General features: G+C 37.8%; 1 protein-coding gene across 14 annotated transcripts in view; it reads left to right on the top strand.

Moving 5' to 3' along the window:
* Positions 1-326: 326 nt before the first annotated feature.
* Positions 327-6,406, top strand: part of LOC129779206 (regulating synaptic membrane exocytosis protein 2) — a 143,339-nt gene continuing 137,259 nt past the window's right edge. For 4 of the 14 annotated variants that reach the window (XR_008743588.1, XM_055786527.1, XM_055786524.1 and 1 more), the window contains exon 1: positions 726-1,775. The gene's annotated coding sequence lies outside the window, so the exon portion shown is untranslated. Of the gene's footprint in view, positions 468-723; positions 1,776-6,406 lie in introns of those variants that run through there. The other 10 variants (XR_008743590.1, XM_055786528.1, XM_055786526.1 and 7 more) reach the window with 7 other exon arrangements.

Raw genomic sequence — 6,406 nt, 5'->3', positions numbered from 1 at the left:
AATGAAGAAATAAATAAATGAATAGAAAATGACAATTGAAATTGATAATTAGAAAAGGTAAAAAGAGTTATAATGTGATAACTTATTTGTTATCAATGAAGGTATGTTAGAGTAAAATGTAGGTGGAAGTTGATAGCAATGACGTACCCTCTGTGTTTATCTATTATAGCGTTCGTATGTTAGGAGCGTAGGTGGATGTATGTTGTATGCTGTTATCTACGCGTGCCGATAAAAGCACCTATACTTCTCAACCGCTTTATAGCATCATGACAAGTAAGCGAGCAGTGGGATACTGAAAGCTTGCAAAAAAAAATATTCTTAGACGTGTGCGTAATGAAGTTTATTGAATACGAATATTTATCTATAAAAGACAGGATATCAGATGATACGCTGTACGTCAGTTAAGTTATGGCTTTCGAGAGTGTATAATCATTTGTTCAGATTTCCTTTCTGTAAAATCGGTAAAGGTAATAGAAAACGTAACATTTTTTAGCACTATGTATTTTGAGAATGTCGTTTCAAATCAAAATTAACAAGGATTTGTTCAATCACATAAAAGGATTAACAGATGTATCTAGGGTAAACTAAACCCACAAAGCATCACACCCGTCAAGGATAAAATAAATATATGATATGTGCAAAAACGAATTCTCCATCACGCCCTTTCACGTCCTGCGATCATTCTTTAACATGGAATTAATCTTGCTACATTAATTTAACTAGGTTCAATGCGGATTGCCGATCCGTAGGTTTCCAGTCTCCAGTTGTTCGAGGATTTTTCGCTCAACCAATGTTTTGCGTTTGTATGTGTTGGTGTGACACATCAAAAAAGGATAACTCTGTGAGATAGATACACAAAAATCAGTCGCTCGTCAGCAACAGTAACCTGCTAAATGGCAAATCTGTATTCTGCTTCCTTCCAGCACTATTATCGCTCGCATTGGTGAAACCTCATGGCGGAAGGGTAAAATCTCAAGAAAAATCCTTCCAAACATGGAGCAGCGGAAAACAACCGCCTTGTCGTGTGAATGGGGGAGGAATTGAATGCAAGTCAAGGTACATTTATTAGAGCTGTGCGAATTCAAGATTTGAAATTCCTTCAGTTATGGGATTTCTTTCCATCGAGTGTTTGAAGGAAAAGTGGGAAAGCTGGATAAACCCGCACATCGTTTTTCACTGCGTGTTGGTGGTCGAATCGCGGTTCGGAGACGTGTGGTAGTGTTGTGTGACAGACTGTGTGAGTGTCGGTCGAAAGGGGACAAAAAAGCTTTTGTGTGCAGCCCGTGAAAATTTTCTCGGGTTTTTCACCAGAACAGTTGACGCGGATTGAGAATGTGTGCTTCTGAAAGTCGCCTTTTTCGCGAAATACATTACAGTGTCCAAATTTGATATCGGATCATTATGAAATAATGGCTAGCCATTGGGATGGACGGTGAATTACGTCGAAGTTAACTGCGTGGAGTTTGCGAAAAATTGGAAGTGAAAAAAGAGGGTCAATCTTTGATTGCTGGAGAAGAAAAAAGATGGTGAGCAAAAAGAGGGGTGATTTGCGAGAGTTTTCCCAACAAATTGGACAGAATATATGACGATTGAAATAAAATGATCGCGAAATGTACTGCTAGCTTTGTGGTTTAAGTGAAGAAAATAAGCTGCAGGAAAATCAACGCAAAGATGGCATGTGGATTGATCGATCTATTGGGCATAGTATTATGTGCAGATATCCAGCTGTAAAATGAAAACGATATCGAAGTTGTATCCACCATAGCGCACAAACGGTAATTGTCACTCGAGAATCTGGTTATCATTTCATTTCAATTCACGCCAGCACATTCGAACTCATTTTTCCATCCAAAAGGCACTTCTGCTCTTGTTCCCCGAAATGCTGACGGAATGCTCTATCATAAATGAACTTTGACACAGTGAAAAAGGTGAATGGCTGTAAAGTAGGAGAGGAGGGGTGACTTGAGAAATGGTGGGAAACTCAAGTGAAAAATCAATATGTAGAAAATGCAAGGTAATAATTATTAATCATATCATTAATGTTCAGCCTGAGTAACTGACACGGAAAGATTCGCAGTGAATCCCAAGGGTTACAGATCCTGTCGTATTTGTGGGGGCTAGCTCTCCATGCAGACCCAATCAGTAACAGCTGTGGAAGATTTTATTGTCTGTTCAGCATTTGCCGTTTACCATTTTGCTCGTAATGAATATATTGTGACGAATCCCTTAGGCTTCGGAGAGTTTTAGTTTTACCGGTTGACCTGGTTTCGGTTCCAAGTTGAACTATAACATGAATACGGTTCTTTCAAATATTGTTTGATTATTATTTATACTCACATACTTTTATTTTCGTTTGTTTGTTAGTTCGCCGCGAAAACTGATTCTTTTGTTAGTTTACCGGTAACAAACTATTCCACAAATAATTTACTTTTTATTCGAACTATTTACTATCAATACCAGGTGTACACATATGAATCTGTTTTTTTTTAAGTTTCGCGTCATAAGGGGGGACCCCTGTCTAATAATGAATTTTCGTCATTCTTTTTCGGATGTTAAGAATAAAGTGAAGTGTTCGGATATTTTGGTTATTGTTCAAGGTATATTTGAAGATGTATTTTCCATTTTTTGAGTGCACTAATAATGATTATTACGCTGTTGACAGCTGGATGCGTAGATGGTGGCGTTCGAAGTTCTTGAAACCTATGCTGAAGAGTAAAAAGTTTTTTGTTTTGAGTTGAAATCCTTTGCTAGAGGTAAAAACAAAGTCATGTTTTTGCAAAGTTGGGTTATTCAACCTCCTCTCCTAGACTAAATGCCCGTACCTTGGATTTAACGCTACCCATCAAATCCGGTGCAACAATTGCGCCATCTTTCTTACACCCTTTCATCCACTCTTTCATCAAATCCTGGTCGTGTTTGGAGACCTTCCCTGTTTTCCGGAGTTTGTCCTTCATAATCAGCTTCATAATTGAAATTTTCGGAAAAAAAACACGTGTGGGGTGTCTAAATATATATTTTCAAACTTCCTGAAAATGTTTTTAATATTATTTTTACCTTAAACCTAAAAAAAAGGGTGCAGGGGGAGGGGATAAAATTTTAAAAATTCGAAAAACACTTGTTGGGTATCAAACTATTTTTGGCATTTTTTCGCAAAGCGGTCGGTTGCGGGCGGAAGTCATAAAGGGAAAGTCTAGAGGGGACCCTAAGGAAGACATTCCGCTATAAAAAACTTTGGAGGTTTTTGGAGGATTTTTTGTAGGTCTACTTTTGTATAAATTCAATGTAGAAAATATACTTATATTCAAACATTTATTTCACAGCTTCAAAAATTTTTAAACTAAAAACGGAATACAAATTCTAAATCAGCATAAAATTCTCTATCCAGAACTCCACCACATTATTTTTTAACGTATTTTGTAGCACTTGTGCAAAATTTGCAAAACATGCGTGTTTATCGCTACACTGGTTCACTGCATCAAACACTACGTTACAACGTCGTTCTCGTAACGAAAACCGTCACGGGCACTGTTGCCATATTTGATACTAGATGCTCTGAAGATTCTAGAACAAAACTAGACCATTCATTTGGTCAGGCATTGTTGTTCATTTTTCTATTTAATGCCACCTAGAATTTCTGAGGGACCTTTGTGCGTCCCGAATCGGATAGTATGGAACGTTTTTGGATTTGGATTTGAAAGATTTTACCACTTGGAACAAGATCGAATGGTCAATTCCCAACTGTTTCGCGATCCACCTGTGGGACTGGCCTTTATTTTCCACGCCCATAATTTTTTGTCGAAGTACTTCTTCCTTTTAAGCAATCTCGATAACCACCTGACAGACTGTGACGAAATTTTTCACATGTAAACATTACACTCTAAACGATTTTACCCAAAATTGCTCATGCTACAAAAAGTTATACACAAAAGAAAATGTTGCATTTTTTTCGAGTACAATATTTAATTGTTGTCTGTAGATGTCTCCAATGATCTTTCGAGCAGGTTTTAGTACTCATGATGGATCAAACCCTTGTGATCCCATTTAACACAGATCATTACTTTGGCATCGTGGATAAACTGCTTCGGCGTTGGTGTTGGTGTTTGACACGAATCTTAATCGAGTAATTTCTCTAATTGTTCGTCCTCAAACTTTTTAGGTTGACCCGGACGCTTTTTGTTTTTAACATGTTTTTTTATCCCATTTATTTATTTAAGGCTCATTGGCATTCTAGCTGTAACAGAGCCGAATTTTAATCGTGTACATGTCACATGGTTATCATATCTATAATTAGCACATTATACAGTTGCCATTCGCCAGTATTTCTTCTATACCATTACATATGGTACATTCACTTCTTCTTCTTCTTCAATGGCACTAACGTTCCTAGAGGAACTTCACCGTCTCAACGTAGTATTACTTGCGTCATTTTTATTAGTACTTAGTTGAGATTTCTATGCCAAATAACACGCCTTGAATGCATTCTGAGTGGCAAGCTCTAGAATACGCGTGATCACAGTGCAAGTAGAAGGAAATTTCTTTGACGAAAAATTCCCCCGACCAGAACGGGAATCGAACCCGAACACCCGGCATGTTAGTTATGACGCTAACCACTCGGCCACGGGAGCACATGGTACATTCACACAGTAGCCATTTAGGCGTAAGAGTATTCTTTCTGTTCTTCCATTATCCAGTTGGACCACCGGACAGCGGAGACAGTTGATTGATCATTGTTGAGTTATTTATAGAACAGCAGCCCGATGTGTCTTGCAGAGCAGAGCAGTTGTATGGATGAATCGATCTTATTTCGACCGTGGATCGATCTCCATCGCTGATGAATTGTTGCGTGGACGTAGCTATTCTGTAAAAACACAAAGATGGTCAATGAGGGCCCTGAGTTTTGAACTCACAATCGATCGCATACTAAGCGAACGCGCAACCTATGTGGCTACGGAGACCTCCTATTTAACATGGTTGACAAATGTTGACACTTCACTATTCAGCAAAAATCAGCTGCCGCCGTCGACTATTCATAGTACATCGAGTCATCGGAACGAATTAAGTTGCAAAATATATCAAAGTTCTATAATTCTATAATCAAAGTTCTACGCAGAGGTAGGAAGGGAGTGTTTGTTGGGACTCGCCCAGATTGGCAAAAACGCGGGAACAGTCGAGTTTTACAAACTTTTCTTGAAGGGGATTGGTTCGGGATGGCAGGTACAGATGGTGGTCACTCGGCCAGATCCGGACTATGAGGTGAATCCACAAGAACCTCACAACTATGCTCCCGGAGCTCCTGGCGAGTCACAATCGTTTTGTGAGACCTGGGCAAATACTCTTCTGTTTCGCGTGTTGCCCAAATTTGGCCTTTTTTGGCGATTACTTCCTTAAGGCCGTTCAATCTGGCAGTGATTGACAGGTCCAAACTGTGAGTTTTGTAGTAGGAGTGCAGTTTATAGCAGATAATAGTCTTCCAATTTCTTTGAAAATTAAACAAAACCATCCTGACTACGGATTCCGTTTTGGGTACCATTTGCGTCAAATCGCTACGTTCCACAGTGGGGCCGTTCTGAAAAATTACGGTCAAAAATCTTTTCTCGTTTAACCTTACATTTTAGAGGTTGGGTGTCTTCAAAGAAATTGTTCAGAATGATCCAGATAATTGTACGTTTTAATTTAAACTCTTACTACGTTAGAATAAAACTTAGAAAAACTAACTTTTTGTACGAGACAGTTGAGTTTTGTCTTCAGAAAAATTGTAGAACTAACAATTTTATGATTTTTCTCCAAAGATACATAATCTTTATCTCTTAGTACTGCAGAGATATAACTGTGTTTCTCGAAAGACTGCCTCAGAACTGGTTTTTAAACTTAAGTTCTATTTGAATTTCAATATATCAACCCAACATGTTCTACAAAGTTATAGGTGACATTAAAATACATAACTTTGCTGAAGACACTTATAGTTTTTAATGACAATATTTCGATGTTTTTCTTACTAAATTATTCAAAAATGTGCATTTCTGTGCATCCATACTAAACGTAATTTTCTCCGTTGAAGATCGGAGTATAACTCATACTACTTTTCGAACTCGGAAACTTTCGGGAACATAATTTTTTATGTCAAATTTTGCAGCGTTATATGGATTAATTTAACCTTTTTACTTCATACTTTATCTACTGTTGATGTTTATCTACAATATAATAATTTACAATTCGATATATGTTTCTAGTTCGTTATCAGAGCTCAAATTCGAGTTATTTTGCAGAAAATTCACTGAAGTTGGTGGAAGAAATTGTTTTTTTTATTGATATTTGGGCTCGTGAGCTGCTTTCCAGAGGATCGGATGTCATAAGCTATCTTACGAAAACATTCTGATTGTTGACCACTCTGAAAATTGAAATTTGA

Source organism: Toxorhynchites rutilus, chromosome 3, assembly GCF_029784135.1.
Source record: "Toxorhynchites rutilus septentrionalis strain SRP chromosome 3, ASM2978413v1, whole genome shotgun sequence".
Lineage (NCBI taxonomy): Eukaryota > Metazoa > Arthropoda > Insecta > Diptera > Culicidae > Toxorhynchites > Toxorhynchites rutilus.
This window is presented reverse-complemented; position numbering and strand designations above follow the sequence as displayed.